The sequence below is a fragment of the Oncorhynchus kisutch genome, linkage group LG1, assembly GCF_002021735.2.
Source record: "Oncorhynchus kisutch isolate 150728-3 linkage group LG1, Okis_V2, whole genome shotgun sequence".
In the NCBI taxonomy this organism is placed as follows: Eukaryota; Metazoa; Chordata; class Actinopteri; order Salmoniformes; family Salmonidae; genus Oncorhynchus; species Oncorhynchus kisutch.
In genome coordinates this window covers 29,938,274-29,959,662 of record NC_034174.2, presented here as the reverse complement: position 1 = coordinate 29,959,662, position 21,389 = coordinate 29,938,274, and positions in this window count along the sequence as shown.

Genomic DNA, 21,389 nt, shown 5'->3' with positions numbered 1-21,389 from the left:
CCACACTGATGACCCTTATCAATCCACACACCGATGACCCTTATCAACCCTCACACTAATGACCCTTATCAACCCTCACACTGATGACCCTTATCAATCCCCATACTGATGACCCTTATCAAGCCCTCACACTGATGACCCTTATCAATCCCATACTGATGACCCTTATCAACCCTCACACTGATGACCCTTATCAACCCCCATACTGATGACCCTTATCAACCCTCACACTGATGACCCTTATCAACCCTCACACTGATGACCCTTATCAACCCTCATACTGATTACCCTTATCAACCCTCACACTGATGACCCTTATCAATCCCCATACTGATGACCCTTATCAACCCTCACACTGATGACCCTTATCAACCCCAATACTGATGACCCTTATCAACCCTCACACTGATGACCCGTATAAACCCTCACACTGATGACCCATATCAACCCTCATACTGATGACCCTTATCAACCCTCACACTGATGACCCTTATCAACCCTCATACTGATGACCCTTATCAACCCTCACACTGATGACCCTTATCAACCCCCATACTGATGACCCTCATATACCCTCACACTGATGACCCTTATCAACCCTCACACTGATGACCCTTATCAACCCTCACACTGATGACCCTTATCAACCCCCATACTGATGACCCTTATCAACCCTCACACTGATGACCCTTATCAACCCTCACACTGATGACCCTTATCAATCCCCATACTGATGACCCTTATCAACCCTCATACTGATGACCCTTATCAACCCTCACACTGATGACCCTTATCAATCCCCATACTGATGACCCTTATCAACCCTCACACTGATGACCCTTATCAATCTCCATACTGATGACCCTTATCAATACCCATACTAATAACCCTTATCAATGCCCATACTGATGACCCTTATCGATCCCCACACTGATGACCCTTATCGATCCCAACACTGATGACCCTTATCGATCCCCATACTGATGACCCTTATCAATCAGCACACTGATGACCCTTATCAATCCCCACACTGATGACCCTTATCAACCCCCATACTGATGACCCTTATCAACCCTCACACTGATGACCCTTATCAATCCCCATACTGATGACCCTTATCAACCCTCACACTGATGACCCTTATCAACCCTCACACTGATGACCCTTATCAACCCTCATACTGATTACCCTTATCAACCCTCACACTGATGACCCTTATCAACCCCCATACTGATGACCCTTATCAACCCTCACACTGATGACCCTTATCAACCTTCACACTGATGACCCTTATCAATCCCCATACTGATGACCCTTATCAACCCTCACACTGATGACCCTTATAAACCCTCACACTGATGACCCTTATCAACCCTCACACTGATGACCCTTATCAATCCCCATACTGATGACCCTTATCAACCCTCACACTGATGACCCTTATCAATCCCCATATTGATGACCCTTATCAACCCTCACAATGATGACCCTTATCAACCCCCATACTGATGACCCTTATCAATCCTCACACTGATGACCCTTATCAACCCTCACACTGATGACCCTTATCAACCCTCATACTGATGACCCTTATCAACACTCACACTGATGACCCTTATCAACCCTCACACTGATGACCCTTATCAACCCCCATACTGATGACCCTTATCAACCCTCACACTGATGACCCTTACCAACCCTCACACTGATGACCCTTATCAATCCCCATACTGATGACCCTTATCAACCCTCACACTGATGACCCTTATCAACCCCCATACTGATGACCCTTATCAACCCTCACACTGATGACCCTTATCAACCCTCACACTGATGACCCTTATCAACCCTCATACTGATTACCCTTATCAACCCTCACACTGATGACCCTTATCAACCACCATACTGATGACCCTTATCAACCCTCACACTGATGACCCTTATCAACCCTCACACTGATGACCCTTATCAATCCCCATACTGATGACCCTTATCAACCCTCACACTTATGACCCTTATAAACCCTCACACTGATGACCCTTATCAACCCTCACACTGATGACCCTTATCAATCCCCATACTGATGACCCTTATCAACCCTCACACTGATGACCCTTATCAATCCCCATACTGATGACCCTTATCAACGCTCACACTGATGACCCTTATCAACCCCCATACTGATGACCCTTATCAATCCTCACACTGATGACCCTTATCAACCCTCACACTGTTGACCCTTATCAACCCTCATACTGATGACCCTTATCAACCCTCACACTGATGACCCTTATCAACCCCCATACTGATGACCCTTATCAACCCTCACACTGATGACCTTTATCAACCCTCACACTGATGACCCTTATCAATCCCCATACTGATGACCCTTATCAACCCTCACACTGATGACCCTTATCAACCCCCATACTGATGACCCTCATCAACCCTCACACTGATGACCCTTATCAACCCTCACACTGATGACCCTTATCAACCCTCACACTGCTGACCCTTATCAACCCCCATACTGATGACCCTTATCAACCCTCACACTGATGACCCTTATCAACCCTCACACTGATGACCCTTATCAACCCTCACACTGATGACCCTTATCAACCCTCACACTGATGACCCGTATCAACCCTCACACTGATGACCCTTATCAACCCTCATACTGATGACCCTTATCAACCCTCACACTGATGACCCTTATCAACCCCCATACTGATGACCCTTATCAACCCTCACACTGATGACCCTTATCAACCCTCACACTGATGACCCTTATCAACCCTCACACTGATGACCCTTATCAACCCCCATACTGATGACCCTTATCAACCCTCACACTGATGCCCCTTATCAACCCTCACACTGATGAACCTTATCAATCCCCATACTGATGACCCTTATCAACCCTCACACTGATGACCCTTATAAACCCTCACACTGATGACCCTTATCAACCCTCACACTGATGACCCTTATCAATCCCCATACTGATGACCCTTATCAACCCTCACACTGATGACCCTTATCAATTCCCATACTGATGACCCTTATCAACCCTCACACTGATGACCCTTATCAACCCCCATACTGATGACCCTTATCAATCCTCACACTAATGACCCTTATCAACCCTCACACTGATGACCCTTATCAACCCTCATACTGATGACCCTTATCAACCCTCACACTGATGACCCTTATCAACCCCCATACTGATTACCCTTATCAACCCTCACACTGATGACCCTTATCAACCCTCACACTGATGACCCTTATCAATCCCTATACTGATGACCCTTATCAACCCTCACACTGATGACCCTTATCAACCCCCATACTGATGACCCTCATCAACCCTCACACTGATGACCCTTATCAACCCTCACACTGATGACCCTTATCAACCCTCACACTGATGACCCTTATCAACCCCCATACTGATGACCCTTATCAACCCTCACACTGATGACCCTTATCAACCCTCACACTGATGACCCTTATCAATCCCCATACTGATGACCCTTATCAACCCTCATACTGATGGCCATGCTCAACCCTCACACTAATGACCCTTATCAACCCCCATACTGATGACCCGTTTCAACCCTCACACTGATGACCCTTACCAACCCTCACACTGATGACCCTTATCAATCCCCATACTGATGACCCTTATCAACCCTCACACTGATGACCCTTATCAACCCCCATACTGATGACCCTTATCAATCCTCACACTTGTGACCCTTATCAACCCTCACACTGTTGACCCTTATCAACCCTCATACTGATGACCCTTATCAACCCTCACACTGATGACCCTTATCAACCCCCATACTGATGACCCTTATCAACCCTCACACTGATGACCCTTATCAACCCTCACACTGATGACCCTTATCAATCCCCATACTGATGACCCTTATCAACCCTCACACTGATGACCCTTATCAACCCCCATACTGATGACCCTCATCAACCCTCACACTGATGACCCTTATCAACCCTCACACTGATGACCCTTATCAACCCTCACACTGCTGACCCTTATCAACCCCCATACTGATGACCCTTATCAACCCTCACACTGATGACCTTTATCAACCCTCACACTGATGACCCTTATCAACCCTCACACTGATGACCCTTATCAACCCTCACACTGATGACCCGTATCAACCCTCACACTGATGACCCTTATCAACCCTCATACTGATGACCCTTATCAACCCTCACACTTATCAACCCTATCATATATCTTCCACCTTGTGGAGAAAAATTCCTCAATCGGGTTTTAGGAAAGGAGAGTATGGGAGTAAGTACAGGGTGGTAAGCTGTGGATGGGCCTGAAACCATTTGAGCATGGTGGGACCTGACATTATCCCACACAATGACATAGGTCATACCATCAGCTCTACAGACCTGATTTAGCCCATCAAGGAAGGTTACATTCAAACAGCAAATCATGTGGCGGCCTGCAGCTCAATAAATAGTATATAGAGTAGAGAGCTTTAGTTGTTGTTCGACCTAACATCAGAACGGGCACGATGTGTAATTTAAGCAACTTTGACCGTGGTATGATTACTGATGCCACACATGGTGATTCCAGCATCTCAGAAACAGCTGCCTTCCTGGGATTTTTATGCACTACAGTCTCTAGAGTTTACAGAGAATGGTGCGATAAACAAAACACATTCAGTGAGGGGCAGTTCTGTGGGCAAAAACACCTTGTTAATGAGAGAGGTCAGAGGAGAATGTCCAGACTCATTCAAGCTAACAGAAAGGCCACAAATGCTCAAATAACAGCTGTTTAAAACAGTGGGGTGCAGAAGGGCATCTCTTAACGTACAACACTGTGAAAAATTCAGGCTGTTGTGGAGGCAAAAGGGGGTCCTACCCAGTACTAGATAGGTGTACCTAATAAAGTGGCGGGTGAGTGTACAGTAATGTCAAATCTGAAAACATGGTCTGGAAAAGTGGTACATGGGACCATAGAAACAGTGTCTGATAAAGAATGATGATGAAATATTACACCCATAGATAATGTAGTCCAATTGGTTCATGTTCCACGGTAATTGGTGTCAATGGATCTCGTTATCCTGAAACTTTCATGATCTAAACATGGAATATTGTTCATTAGTTTCCATAAAACTATGCATTAAGAGTAATGCAACAGTTACTTATCATTTTGAGCAATTGTATCAATTGATAGTTAGATCATTGTAATGAAATGAAAAGTCCGTCATCTCAGATTTATTTTGAAATTGTAATACTTTGATATTAAGTTGTGTCATTTTGAACAGGTGATTTTAGTTCAATTAACAAATGATCTTAGCTTTATGTGTATTGTATCCAAGCAATTGGAAAAAGTGTTAGAGTTCTGAAAAATTTGCATTTGATCATTGGTTGTGAGTTTTGTGTCTAGAGTTATGAAAAATGACATCAAGGTTCCCGAAATTAGTGCCAAAGTGATTGTAAAAAACTGAAATAACCACACTGCTTTCAAAGGTCTACATACAGTCAAGAGAACACATACACACGAACACACACACACATACGCGTACACACACAGAGCTCAGACACTTAACCCTGGAAAGATTAAATGATGGAGGATAAAAGAGTGATTTGTGTACTGCTGAGGGGAAAACGAGTAATCCTATCATTCAGCGTGACATGCAACACAACACACTACATCAGTCACATACACACACACACACACACACACAGACATACACACACACACTCACACACACACACACACACACACACACACACACACACACACACACACACACACACACACACACACACACACACACACACACACACACACACACTCACTCACTCACTCACTCACTCACTCACTCACTCACTCACTCAAACGCACACACGCACACACACACACACACACACACACACACACACACACACACACACACACACACACACACACACACACACACACACACACTAAACACTTTGTAGGCCTGATGAAAGCTTCTCTCACCCACATGATAACCCAATTGATTTCTCTATTTTCCACATCTATCCATCCTCTCTTATCCTGTCGTGAGCCGCCTCTCTTCTCCCCTCTCTTCTCTTGCTCTCCACAAGCATAGATCCACTTGAAACATTTATGAATCTGTTCATCTGTATAAACATATTTATGAGATGTAATACCTTTATGTTGCAAATCTGCATGTTCATGTTTGTCTGTGAGTTGGGGTGCACACACACACACACACACACACACATGCGTTTGGTGCATACCAATCCTCTCGTCTGTCTCCCTGCCGGGGCATTAATTCCTGACCATATTTCCATCTGATTCTGGTCCAGTTATACCCACGACTAATTGAACATTAAATATAAAGAAAGTGAATGAAAATGTCCTTTATCCCCTCTCAACTAGGGCCTGAGAGCGCATCTATTACAGAGAATTAATGTGTTGCTGGAGGAAGATGTATTCGTGTCGCGCTCCTCTTCTCTCCGATCCGAATCGTGCTCCCCCTCTGTTTCTAGGACGGGTAAATAACAAAGGAAGCGTTGTTCCCGCTTCTCAGAATTCCGGCATTCCATACCCAGATCCAACATTTTCCCAGTTTTCTTCCAGTGAAAACACACTGATGATGTTTCTCCCAATCCCTCCACCCTCACACCCACACACCAAGCAGAGAGAGTAACAGGCTAGTGGCAAGTCCCCCAAAATGTATAGATACCCCTACCTGAGGTATAACAAAACCCAACCATGTTTTGGTCTCCCATATATGAAATGGATAGCTGTGTAATTTTTTTTTACTGCAGAAGTAGGTACATTGATAGATACTGTGACACACCCACTTAACTCAAACCGTGTAGAATAATGCCTGGCTGGAGGTCATGAAATCCAATATTGCAAACATTTTGACAAGTAGTCAGTTGTCTGCCCTACATAAACAAACAAACAGCATTAGGATACCGTCATGCATCCTGAAAAATATAGACCTATAAACACTCCGATACAATAAGCAGAAATGTCAACTATGAATATTTATGATGAATGTAAGCTTGAATGTAAGTACAGAATGGTCCTGCCTGACTAAAATGCATACAGTTACACATTTTTTGAGGTTGTTGTTATTGTCATTGGCTCTAAGGAAAACAAGTGGGCTCAAAATGGAGAGGGACATAGCACAGCTCCACACACATATACATTTGAAGATAATCCCTGTGCTTTGATGGACAGTGAAAGGGTTGCAGAGGAAGCATGGTGCACAAAGACCACTGTGTCACAGTCAATCCCCAGCCACCATAAACAATCACATATAGCAGGTTCTACCATCCTAAGGTATGGCATGTATAAATGGCATATGTCCTTATAGAGACGCTGGGATTACTGCACAGGTGCCCAAACCAATGCATGAGTCACCCCAGCGTGAGAGCTCATTCTTCACCTGCAAGTCCATTTCAGGTGTCACATGGGCTGGCCAGCCATGGTTGGTAGCAAAATAGGTACATATGAGATCAGTGCAACCCAGCAATTTCCAGATGGAATTTAGTCTTCTGAATGGCACACTGACATGTGGTAGTCCAGTTTACGTTTTGTTTCTGTCTCTAGTAACTGGCTGAGAGGAGGACTGATGGTGCAGTGGGCTTATCAAGGACTGTTCTGGGAGATTCAGGATTGCATTGGCATTGGAAAGGTGCAATTATTATGATAAGCTGATGGCATTTATTGTCAATAAGTGTCAGGTTGTGTTGGTTCATTGTAGCCTTATGTGATTGTACATGCCTTATGCACTTTTCTTAATGTGGTTGCATTCTCCCCATACACCATAATGTCACCAAGTTAACATATACGGCAACTCCAGGGCAGACAGCCAGGATGGTAGACATGATTGTCTGGAAGAAGCAGCTCAACCCGAATAGGATAAGAGTGCAATGGAACATCCCAATGTGCATCACAAATGGAGTGAGCCAGCAGTAGGTCATGTTGGATTCAGGCAGACATATTGGACTAGCAATGAATCAAAAGTCACTTCTAAATGAAGTGACTTAAGAGCCCGATCCCGGGGGTGCACGTTATACCACACTGGGGGCTAGATGTAGAATTAGGGAGAGGGTGTCAGAGTCCAGGGTTGGATTCTCTTTCCTTTCGTTGGAGCATCCCAGTTGCCTCATTGATCCTCAAAGAGGTGTGGGATTTGGAATACTTGGTGTTGCCATGCCAGGCAGTCTGTAGCCTTTTTATATATCTAGACAAAGGTGTGAGTGTATGGTGGGAATATTGGTTTCCTAACATAGTTTAAGTACAACAAATAGTATTGCGTACAGGTCATAGAGTACAGGTACACAAATCTGAAAAATGACTCTTATTTTAAAAGTTTCTAAACCCAGAGGCGCATACACTCACACCATACTGTAGTTTCAGTAGAATCATCAAGCCTACTCTACTTGTCCAGAACAGTTGGATTGGGACACATATTCTAATCTATCAATTTAAAACTGGAGGGGGAATTCATGGCATCCATCTTGGCTCTAATGGTATATTCAGACATCCCCAGTTTCTCTGTCCTTCCCTCTTCCCCAGTCACTTCTCTTAGCTACAGTACTGCTACAGTCTTTCCCTGAGCCACTGTCACAGCCAGGAAGGACAGGTTAGAGAGAGAGAGAGAGATGTGAAGTGTAAGAGAAGCAAACAATGGATGGATGCTTTCATTCAGATAAAAGGAATGAACGCCAAGGCATTTACATGCTCTATTATCCCACAGAAAATACAGCCCACACATCTCTCCCCCTTTTCTCTCTCCCTCTCTCCCCCAGGCCCCTCTCATTACCTCTTCTCCATCTCTCCCCATTTTCTCTCTCCCTCTCTCCCCCAGGCCCCTCTCATTACCTCTTCTCCATCTCTCCCCCTTTTCTCTCTTCCTCTCTCCCCCAGGCCACTCTCATTACCTCTTCTCCATCTCTCCTCCTTTTCTCTCTCCCTCTCTCCCCCAGGCCACTCTCATTACCTCTTCTCCATCTCTCCCCCTTTTCTCTCCCCCTCTCTCCCCCAGGCCCCTCTCATTACCTCTTCTCCATCTCTCCCCCTTTTCTCTCTTCCTCTCTCCCCCAGGCCACTCTCATTACCTCTTCTCCATCTCTCCCCATTTTCTCTCCCCCTCTCTCCCCCAGGCCCCTCTCATTACCTCTTCTCCATCTCTCCCCCTTTTCTCTCCCCCTCTCTCCCCCAGGCCCCTCTCATTACCTCTTCTCCATCTCTCCCCCTTTTCTCTCTCCCTCTCTCCTCCAGGCCACTCTCATTACCTCTTCTCCATCTCTCCCCCTTTTCTCTCCCCCTCTCTCCCCCAGGCCCCTCTCATTACCTCTTCTCCATCTCTCCCCCTTTTCTCTCTTCCTCTCTCCCCCAGGCCACTCTCATTACCTCTTCTCCATCTCTCCTCCTTTTCTCTCTCCCTCTCTCCCCCAGGCCCCTCTCATTACCTCTTCTCCATCTCTCCCCCTTTTCTCTCCCCCTCTCTCCCCCAGGCCCCTCTCATTACCTCTTCTCCATCTCTCCCCCTTTTCTCTCTTCCTCTCTCCCCCAGACCCCTCTCATTACCTCTTCTCCATCTCTCCCCCTTTTCTCTCTTCCTCTCTCCCCCAGGCCACTCTCATTACCTCTTCTCCATCTCTCCCCCTTTTCTCTCTTCCTCTCTCCCCCAGGCCACTCTCATTACCTCTTCTCCATCTCTCCCCCTTTTCTCTCTTCCTCTCTCCCCCAGGCCACTCTCATTACCTCTTCTCCATCTCTCCCCCTTTTCTCTCTTCCTCTCTCCCCCAGGCCCCTCTCATTGCCTCTTCTCCATCTCTCCCCCTTTTCTCTCCCCCTCTCTCCCCCAGGCCCCTCTCATTACCTCTTCTCCATCTCTTCTCCTTTTCTCTCTCCCTCTCTCCCCCAGACCCCTCTCATTACCTCTTCTCCATCTCTCCTCCTTTTCTCTCTCCCTCTCTCCCCCAGCCCCCTCTCATTGCCTCTTCTCCATCTCTCCCCATTTTCTCTCTCCCTCTCTCCCCCAGGCCACTCTCATTACCTCTTCTCCATCTCTCCCCCTTTTCTCTCATCCTCTCTCCCCCAGGCCCCTCTCATTACCTCTTCTCCATCTCTCCCCCTTTTCTCTCATCCTCTCTCCCCCAGGCCACTCTCATTACCTCTTCTCCATCTCTCCGCCTTTTCTCTCCCCCTCTCTCCCCCAGGCCCCTCTCATTACCTCTTCTCCATCTCTCCCCCTTTTCTCTCTTCCTCTCTCCCCAGACCCCTCTCATTACCTCTTCTCCATCTCTCCCCCTTTTCTCTCTTCCTCTCTCCCCCAGGCCACTCTCATTACCTCTTCTCCATCTCTCCCCCTTTTCTCTCTTCCTCTCTCCCCCAGGCCACTCTCATTACCTCTTCTCCATCTCTCCCCCTTTTCTCTCTTCCTCTCTCCCCCAGGCCACTCTCATTACCTCTTCTCCATCTCTCCCCTTTTCTCTCTTCCTCTCTCCCCCAGGCCACTCTCATTACCTCTTCTCCATCTCTCCCCCTTTTCTCTCTTCCTCTCTCCCCCAGGCCACTCTCATTACCTCTTCTCCATCTCTCCCCCTTTTCTCTCCCCCTCTCTCCCCCAGGCCCCTCTCATTACCTCTTCTCCATCTCTCCTTCTCTCCCAGCCAGACAGCGCAGGGTTAACTAAGCTGTATAAGGGTAACCACAGAAAACAATACGCAGCCCCAAAAAATACAATAAAGGGGACTTTCTCCTCTGTATTTGTAATTTAACATCAAAAGGGCCTTTTCCCGGCAACCTCTGAGATCCAGCCGCCTCTTTAATGAACCCCCCCCAACACCACCCCCATCCCCCTTAATCACATTCAAATTGGTTAGTGTTCAGAAAATAGAAATATGTATTAGATAGCAATACATTTTCATCATTGGCTAAGCCTGCTTCTTAATTGTCCTGTCCCAAGGCTTTGGAATTTCATTGTTCGTTAGGTGCTTAAGTCCCCCATCTCATTCTGCCTCTCTGACATTAGCGCTGAGGGCTCTAATACCGCCCTAATTTGAATGGGGATTTACATGATAGAGCAGGGAGCATTAAAATATGGAGGGAAGGAAAGGAAAGGGGGAAACGGCTTCTTTCACTTCAAAAGTCACTTTGTTCAAAGTCAAAGCACAATGTTTAAAGATGCTCTATCGTTCTTTTATCCAAGGGTTTTGGACACCAGCACCCATTAGCTGGTGACTTTTCCCCACTCATCTCTCTCGTTTTCCCCCCACTCCATTTATTTTGCCTATTATAGTCTTTGTTTAGTAGTGCCAATATTGTATAAGTTTCTGACAGACAGAAAGGGCTTTTCATTTTCTCTTTCTGTCTGCTTCCATTCTATCCCTCAGTTCATCCCCCTGTTCTTCTCTTTCTACCCCTCCTTCTCTTTCTCTTCCTCACTATCCCTCTCTCTCATGCTGGATTCAGTTATTGCATCCTCACCAGGCTGTGCGTGCATGTGTGTTTGTGTGTGTGTCTAGCAGGGGACTCTGGTTAGAAGACCCAGAGCAGCAGGAATGCCTGGAATTGTTTTCTGTTTGTTCTGGAGCTTTTTTGGGATCAGAGAGAGATTTCTCTCCAGACGTTGGTCTGAGTGTGTGTCTCCCTGCTTGTGTGTTTTGGATCAGTGTGAGGAAGAAGCGGTGATGATAAAGCAAATCAGAGTTGTGCACAGTGTGTGTGTGTGTGTGTGTGTGTGTGTGTATGTGTGTATGTGTGTATGTGTGTGTGTGTGTAGACGACACCATTCTGTATACTTCTGGCCCTTCTTTGGACACTGTGTTAACAACCCTCCAGACGAGCTTCAATGCCATACAACTCTCCTTCCGTGGCCTCCAACTGCTCTTAAATGCAAGTAAAACTAAATGCATGCTCTTCAACCGATCCCTGCCTGCACCTGCCCGCCCGTCCAGCATCACTACTCTGGATGGTTCTGACTGAATATGTGGACAGCTACAAATACCTAGGTGTCTGGTTAGACTGTAAACTCTACTTCCAGACTCACTTCAAACATCTCCAATCCAAAGTTAAATCTAGAATTGTCTTCCTATTTCGCAACAAAGCATCCTTCACTCATGCTGCCAAACATACCCTAAAACTGACCATCCTACCGATCCTCGACTTCGGCGATGTCATTTACAAAATAGCCTCCAATACCCTACTCAATAAATTGGATGCAGTTTATCACAGTGCCATCCATTGTGTCACCAAAGCCCCATATACTACCCACCACTGCAACCTGTACGCTCTCGTTGGCTGGCCCGCCCTTCATACTCGTCGCCACACCCACTGGCTCCAGGTCATCTACAAGTCTCTGCTAGGTAAAGTCCTCCCTTATCTCAGCTCGCTGGTTACCATAGCAGCACCCACCTGTAGCACAAGCTTCAGCAGGTATATCTCTCTGGTCACCCCCAAAACCAATTCTTCCTTTGGCCGCCTCTCCTTCCAGTTCTCTGCTGCCAATGACTGGAACGAACTACAAAAATCTCTGTAACTGGAAACACTTATCTCCCTCATTAGCTTTAAGCTCCAGCTGTCAGAGCAGCTCACAGATTACTGCACCTGTACATAGCCCATCTATAATTAGCCCAGACAACTACCTCTCCCCCTACTGTGTTTATTTTGCTCCTTTGCACCCCATTATTTCTATCTCTACTTTGCACATTCTTCCACTGCAAATCTACCATTCCAGTGTTTTACTTGCTATATTGTATTTACTTCGCCACCATGGCCTTTTTTTTGCCTTTACCTCCCTTATCTCACCTCATTTGCTCACATTTTATATAGACTTATTTTTCTACTGTATTATTGACTGTATGTTTGTTTTACTCCATGTGTAACTCTGTGTTGTTGTATGTGTCAAATTGCTTTTCTTTATCTTGGCCAGGTCGCAATTGTAAATGAGAACTTGTTCTCAACTTGTCTGCCTGGTTAAATAAATAATAAGGTTAAATAAAATCAAATAAAAATCATGTATATATGTGTGTGTGTGTGTGTGTGTGTGTGTGTGTGTGTGTGTGTGTGTGTGTGTGTGTGTGTGTGTGTGTGTGTGTGTGTGTGTGTGTGTGTGTGTGTGTGTGTGTAAGAGAACGAGATAGAGGGAGTGATGCCAATAAAGCATTTGTGAGTTGAGGAGAGAGAGCTGCATCAGTATAATGCATTGGAGAGAGGTAGTGAAGAGAGGTGTACTGTAGGAAAGAGGATCAGTCTGCTGTTTATTTCTACTGTACTGCTTGTTTTTCTCTGGGTTTCAGAAACACAACCACACTCTGCCCTAATTAGTGGCTTTGGTCTGACCCGAGAGTCAGACAGTTTAAAAAAGGTCACTGAGCCCTTGTGTGCCTGTGCGTGCATGCCTGTGTGTGTGCCTGTGTGTGTATGCCTGTGTGTGTGCCTGTGTGTGTATGCCTGTGTGTGTGCCTGTGCGTGCATGCCTGTGTGTGTGCCTGTGTGTGCATGCCTGTGTGTGTGCCTATGCATGCATGCCTGTGTGTGTGCCTGTGCGTGCATGCCAGTGTGTGTGCCTGTGTGTGCATGCCTGTGTGTGTGCCTGTGTGTGCATGCCTGTGTGTGTGCCTGTGCGTGCATGCCTGTGTGTGTGCCTGTGTGTGCATGCCTGTGTGTGTGCCTGTGCGTGCATGCCTGTGTGTGTGCCTGTGCGTGCATGCCTGTGTGTGTGCCTGTGCGTGCATGCCAGTGTGTGTGCCTGTGCGTGCATGCCTGTGTGTGTGCCTGTGCATGCGTATGCATGTGTGTGACCTGTGTGTATGGTCATAGAGCTCTGTCAGTGGGTCAAAGATAATGAGAGAGAGAGAGGGATGACCCTGGACAGATAGCTAAGAGAGGGTCAACTCAGGGCAGGGAGTATAGCATATCAACACACACAGATGGCAACAACAACAAATGCACCTCTCTTTCTGCTTTCTGTTTCATTCTCTAATTTCAAAGAGGAAGGAGCTCCCTTTACCCACCACTCAGGGGATAATATGTTCAGTTTGCACAACATTGCTGCCTTGGTGTGACATCTCTGACATCATCTGATCTAAATGTACTGTATAATAACAGCTGTTCCCTCGCTGTTTTTGGCCCAGATGTATGAGTTCATCGATGACATCATCAGTATGCAGTCGAGCTATGATGACATCCAGCAGTATATTGACCCTGTTCAGATGTCCAACACAGGAATTAGAATACCTGTGAGATATTCATGGTTAAGGGCACAGGGACTCTGCTTAACAATTTGAGAGAACACACATTGCTGAAAAATGTGCATTAAACTCCAGTTCCTATTGTCGTCTCCTGGAGTGGTCAGGGGGGCTGGTGCATCCTCTCTCAAATCAATACTGTACTAGTCTGCTTCATTGGAGAAGTTGGTGACTTGGTCAACTTTCCATTTGATATCACTCAGTATCAAGTCTCTTCTCTCGTCTTCGATCTGCCTTTCATCAAAACAATGCTTGTGAAGTATGTACCTAGCCATTAGTGTCCAGTTGTAAGCATTTGGGGGATATCAGAAACCAAGCAGAGTGTTGTGAAAAGTGTGTGAGTTGTATTTGCTGTGAGGGAGGTGACACCAAAGTCAAGGTACAAACCAATCCAAGGGACTTTTCAAAGAAATATTTTTCTTTTACAAAAACATTTTTATTGGAATGTTAAAACTTTTGGAGATGTGGGCTGACATGGCCTTCACAAGGAGGTACAAAGGAAGAAACAAGGTAGGAGAGTACGAGGTGTCAGAAAGCAGTATATAGAGGCTGTGATTTACAGATCAGCGCCAGGGATCCAAGGGTTAACACCGCTAATCACCTGTATGGATTCCTGTGGGCTGGAGGAAATTGAAAGGGCGTGTGGTTACAGCACAGCGAAACCACAAGAAGTATTGATCCTAGAATAAAGATCTGCCGTTGGAGACTCTGGTTATTTAGGTAATCACAGTTATTTCTCTCTGCTAGCCTCTTATTAGGAGTATTGACACATTTTCCCACTAACGAGCAGAGGAGTGATTTCCTCTCCTCCCTCTGTCCGCCCTTGTTTGCATAAGGAGTAGTGTAGTTTGAATAGTGCAACACAAGCCGAGGATAGGGATTGGGTAACATTAAAAGATTTGGTTGTGTGCACGCACCCGTATGTACAATATATAAACACACACACAGACACACACACTCAGACTCACACACTCAGACTCACACACACAGACACACACACTCAGACTCACACACTCAGACTCACACACACAGACTCACACACTCAGACTCACACACACAGACTCACACACTCAGACTCACACACTCAGACTCACACACACAGACACACACACTCAGACTCACACACTCAGACTCACACACACAGACTCACACACTCAGACTCACACACACAGACACACACACACAGACTCACACACTCAGACTCACACACACAGACTCACACACTCAGACTCACACACTCAGACACACACACTTAGACTCACACACACAAATATATCCTCCTCGCCTCACATCTCTTGCACTTCAATCAGACTTACGATGATAATGTGGTAATAGCCATAGACACGCATCTGACTTTAACTGCAGAAGTAAATTAGCTAAAGCTATTAGCCATTATTTGACTTTGTCCTTTATCCCCGTAAGGAACACAGTGACCGAGACAATCAGAGCAGCTATCAGACAGCAGATGTATTCATCTCTCTCGATCAGACAATGAGAAAATCCTCTCCCTCCTCATGACGCAATCCTTCGAATCGTTCTATCCCACGTTATTCACACTAGACATGAGGGCAAAGCCACAATATTCACACTAGATATGAGGGCAAAGCCACAATATTCACACTAGACATGAGGGCAAAGCTATGATATTCACACTAGATATGAGGCCAAAGCTATGATATTCACACTAGATATGAGGGCAAAACCACAATATTCACACTAGATATGAGGGCAAAGCTATGATATTCACACTAGATATGAGGGCAAAGCTATGATATTCACACTAGACATGAGGGCAAAGACACAATATTCACACTAGATATGAGGGCAAAGCTATGATATTCACACTAGATATGAGGCCAAAGCCACAATATTCACACTAGATATGAGGGCAAAGCTATGACATTCACACTAGATATGAGGGCAAAGCTACAATATTCACACTAGATATGAGGCCAAAGCTACAATATTGACACAAGATATGAGGACGAACAGTGGTGTGGTGTAGTGGTGTGGTGGTGTAGATGGTGTAGATGGTGTAGTGGTGTGGTGGTGTAGTGGTGTGGTCTGATGGTGTGGTGGTGTAGTGGTGTGGTGGTATAGATGGTGTAGTGGTGTGGTGGTGTGGTGGTGTAGTGGTGTAGTGAGGGAGTGGTGTGGTGGTGTAGTGGTGTAGTGATATAGATGGTGTAGTGGTGTGGTGGTGTAGTGGTGTAGATGGTGTAGTGGTGTAGTGGTGTGGTGGTGTAGATGGTGTGGTGGTGTAGTGGTGTGGTGGTGTGGTGGTGTAGTGGTGTAGTGGTGTAGTGGTGTGGTGGTGTAGTGGTGTGGTGTAGTGGTGTAGTGGTGTGGTGTAGTGGTGTAGTGGTGTAGTGGTGTGGTGGTGTCGTGTAGTGGTGTAGTGTAGTGGTGTAGTGGTGTGGTGGTGTAGTGGTGTGGTGTTGTAGTGGTGTGGTGTAGTGGTGTAGTGGTGTGGTGTAGTGGTGTAGTGGTGTGGTATAGTGGTGTGATGGTGTAGTGGTGTGGTGGTGTAGTGGTGTGGTGGTGTAGATGGTGTCGTGGTGTAGTGGTGTGGTGTAGTGGTGTAGATGGTGTGGTGGTGTGGTGGTGTGGTGGTGTAGTGGTGTAGATGGTGTCGTGGTGTAGTGGTGTAGTGGTGTGGTGGTGTTGTGGTGTGGTGGTGTAGTGGTGTGGTGGTGCAGTGGTGTGGTGGTGTAGTGTGGTGTAGTGGTGCCTGGAGAATTGGGAATACTCTAATTTAGCAACAAAAAAATCCAAACAGCCACCTGGCCCAGGAAAGACGCCCTGTGTGAAAAATTCTATGAGAAACAGTGAATTCAGACACTCTGAATTACCTAAAATTATAAATCCCATATTGGTCTTTCACGGTCAGGCCAACCAAACTCAATAGTAGGGCTACTATTGAAACAGATACACTTAGTCAGAAATTCACAGGTTTCAGATGTTCCCCAATTTTTCAGGTTTTCGTTCTGAAAGTCACACTTTTTATTTTTTTACAATAAAACAACAGAATTGTATGTTTTAGGTCCACAACAATGATTAAAACACAGGAGACCACTGTCAACATCTAAGAAATGTTGATTTGTGAGAGTAGTTACCATTTAATGCTTAGTGTACATAATGTTATTCGATGCTATCGATAAACTTACACAAACGCTTGGATTGCTTTCGCTGTAAAATCATAATTTAAAAATCTGAGACAACAGGTGGATTAACAAAAGGCTAAACTGTGTTTTGCAATATTGCACTTGTGATTTCATGAATATGAATATTTTTTTGTAATATTATTTGACTGTGCTATTCAGTGGTTGCTGATGACAATTATCCCGGTACCGGGATGGGTAGCGTCAAGATTAAGTAGCTAGGTCACGAAAATCTGAAAAGCAATTCCTTTGATGATCTTCGGATGTTTTCACTTACGAGACTCCCAGTTACACAACAAATGTTCCTTTTGTTCCATAACGATTATTTTTATACCCAAAATACTGACGTTTGTTTGTCGCGTTATGTTCAGAAATCCACAGGAAAGAGTGGTCACGAAAATGCAGACGTATATTCCAAATAATATCCATAATGTCCACAGAAACTTGTCAAACGTTTTTCATAATCAATCCTCAAGTTCTTTTAAAAATATATATTCAATAATATATCAACCGGGTGTGTAGCTTTTTCAATAACAGCGGGAGAAACAATGGCCGCTTTACTCAGTTGCGCAAAACTCACTCTGAGAGCCCCCACCTCTCCACTTACGCAATGTGTTCCTTCACGCTCATTGTTCAAAATAAAAGCCTGAAACTATGTTTAAAGACTGTTGACACCTTAGGGAAGCCATAGACAAAGGAATCTGGTTGATATCCCTTTAAATGGAGGAAAGGCATGCTTAGGAACAGAGAGGTTTCATAATAAGAAGCACTTCCTGATTGGATTTTCCTCAGGCTTTCGCCTGCAATATCAGTTCTGTTATAGTCACAGACAATATTTTTACAGTTTTGGAAACTTTAGAGTGTTTTCTATCCTAATCTGACAATTATATGCATATTCTAGTTTCTGGGGCTGAGAAATAGGCAGTTTAAAATGGGTAAAAAAAAATGCCAAAAAACGAAAATACTGCCCCCTACACGCAAAAGGTTAATTCAAGTGTACAGGCACCTAGCACTGTTGTTTGATTAGTGGGGATGTTTCTGTTGCACATGAGATGGAGTAGGCAAAATAAATGGCCCCTGGATTAACGCAAATAATCATGATATCATTCTGACAGGTTACTAGGCTACTTTGTAGCTAGTTAACATTTAATAGAGAAGGTTTTTGGGAAAGCCTTTCCATCTACCAGAAGACAGTTAGGCCTATCATTAGCATTGCTATATTTTTCAAAGCTACAATATTCACACTAGACATGAGGCCAAAGCAATAATATTCACACTAGATATGAGGCCAAAGCTACAATATTCACACTAGATATGAGGCCAAAGCAATGATATTCACACTAGATTGAAGGCCAAAGCAATGATATTCACACTAGATATGAGGCCAAAGCAACAACATTCACACTAGCTATGAGCGCAAAGCTACAATATTCACACTAGATATGAGGCCAAAGCAAGATGTTCACACTCCCCCCCCCCCCTCTCTCTCTCTCTCTTTCTCTCTCTCTCTCTCTCTCTCTCTCTCTCTCTCTCTCTTTCTCTCTCTCTCTCTATCTCTCTCTGATTGATGCTGTGTATTTCATAGCCCTGCTTCATTAGTTGAAATGTCATCTCAGGCTCAGACCCAGGCTTGTCGGCTCAGACCCTATTTCACCACACACTCATTAATTTAATTTAGCCTTAAAAATGTATGAGTGCATATTAATTGTGAACTGTGTGTATGTGTGCTTGTGCGGGTGCGTGTGTGTGTCCTGCTTCTGAAGCATCCCTGTCAGCCCTAAGCTGAAGTAGACAGCCCTTATGCTGAGTGATGTCACAAAGTCATCTCCTACTTATGAAGTGAGGCTGGCTACTCAACCACACACACACACACAGTCTCTTGGGCTAGCACGGTAATGTATTTTTTATTCCGTGTTGGTTCAAGAAAAGGGTGTGATATGATATATAAAACCAATTCATTTTGAGGCAGCAATAAAAATGACTTTCAGATAGGGAACACACCCAGACTCCACATACACACAGATACTCCCACCACATATACAGCGACACACACACACAAACACAAAGGAAACCTCAGTGAAATAGCCAAAGGGTTTTCCACTGTGCTCACCGTTTCCTCCAGGGCTGAGAAAACACACTGCATATGGACTCCATCTCCTCTACGACTTACAGCTCAGACTAACCCGCTACACACACACACACAGATAGAAACACACATATAAAAGCCCACACACACACAGATAGAAACACACATATACAAGCTTACACACACACAGACATAAACACACATATACAAGCTTACACACACACAGACACAGATAGAAACACACATATACAAGCTCACACACACAAAGACATGAACACACATATTCAAGCTCACACACACAAAGACATGAACACACATATTCAAGCTCACACACACAAAGACATGAACACACATATTCAAGCTCACACACACACAGATAAAAACACACATTTACAAGCTCACACACACAAACATACACACATACGGCTCATCTCACTTTCGGCTCCACTACGTCCTCCACTCACCCTTGTGTGTGGTGTGTGTGTGTGTGTGTGTGTGTGTGTGTGTGTGTGTGTGTGTGTGTGTGTGTGTGTGTGTGCGTGCGTGTGCGTGTGTGTGTGTGTGTGCGTGTGTGTGTGTGTGTGTGAGTGTGTGTGTGTGTGTGTGAGCTTGTATTGTGTGATTATGTCTCTGTGTGTGTGTGTGTGTGTGTGTGTGTGTGTGTGTGTGTGTGTGTGTGTGTGTGTGTGTGTGTGTGTGTGTGTGTGTGTGTGTGTGCGTGTGTGTGTGTGTGTGTGTGTGTGTGTGAGTGTGTGTGTGTGAGCTTGTATTGTGTGATTATGTCTGTGTGTGTCTGTGTGTATGCTACCTGCACAAATATAATCCTCATTTCCCATTCTGTAAAAATACACTGTTCCACCCTTTGTCTGTTCTTTGTTTCTGTCTTTATCCACTCCTTATTATCCAGTCATTCTGGCCCAGCTGGGAAAACACTAGCAGGGTTGCTGTTGTCTGTTCACTCCCATTCCTACAGTCCCCAGGCACCAGGCACCAGACTCAGGGCCCTCTGTCAATCTACCCGGCCCACTGACGGTGAGGGCTGGGTGGGCTGCAGTAGCAGATCAACCCCAGGCTCCAGACTCAGGCCCCTTTGTCAATCTACCCGGCCCACTGACAGTGAGGGCTGGGTGGGCTGCAGTAGCAGATCAACCCCAGGCTCCAGACTCAGGCCCCTTTGTCTGGCACCGTTGCCCACTGTGGGTGAGCGCTGGGCAGAATGCTATGCGGCAAGGCCTGTCCCTGATCCTCGTTGCAAAGTTGGGTTGGGCTGGGCTATGTCTTGAGCTGGGCTGAGGTGGTCTGAGCTAGACTGCGCTGGGCTTGGCTAGACTGCACTGGGCTGGGATAGATTGGGCTGAGGTGGTCTGAGCTAGACTGCGCTGGGCTTGGCTAGACTGCGCTGGGCTGGGATAGATTGGGCTGAGGTGGTCTGAGCTAGACTGCGCTGGGCTTGGCTAGACTGCGCTGGGCTGGGATAGATTGGGCTGGGGTGGTCTGAGCTAGACTGTGCTGGGCTTGGCTAGACTGCGCTGGGCTGGGCTGGGATAGACTAGACTGGGCTGAGTATTCAAATTGGTCTAGCGCAGGGGAATAATTAATTGCACCCACCTGGTGTCCCTGGTCTAAATCAGTCCCTGATTAGATGGGAACAATGGAAAATGCCGTGGAACTGACTTCGAGATCCAGTCAAGTTTGAGAGGTCTAGTGTGTGTGTTGTGTGTGAGTGTGTGAGTGTGTGTGCCTGCACGTGCGTGTGCATTGTGTGTGTGTGTGCATGCATGTGTGTGTGTGTGTGTGAGAGCGCGTGGTTGTATGTTAGACCAGGTCCAAGTGAATTAGCTCCGGAAAGGATGGCCATGCAGGCAGGAAAGTCA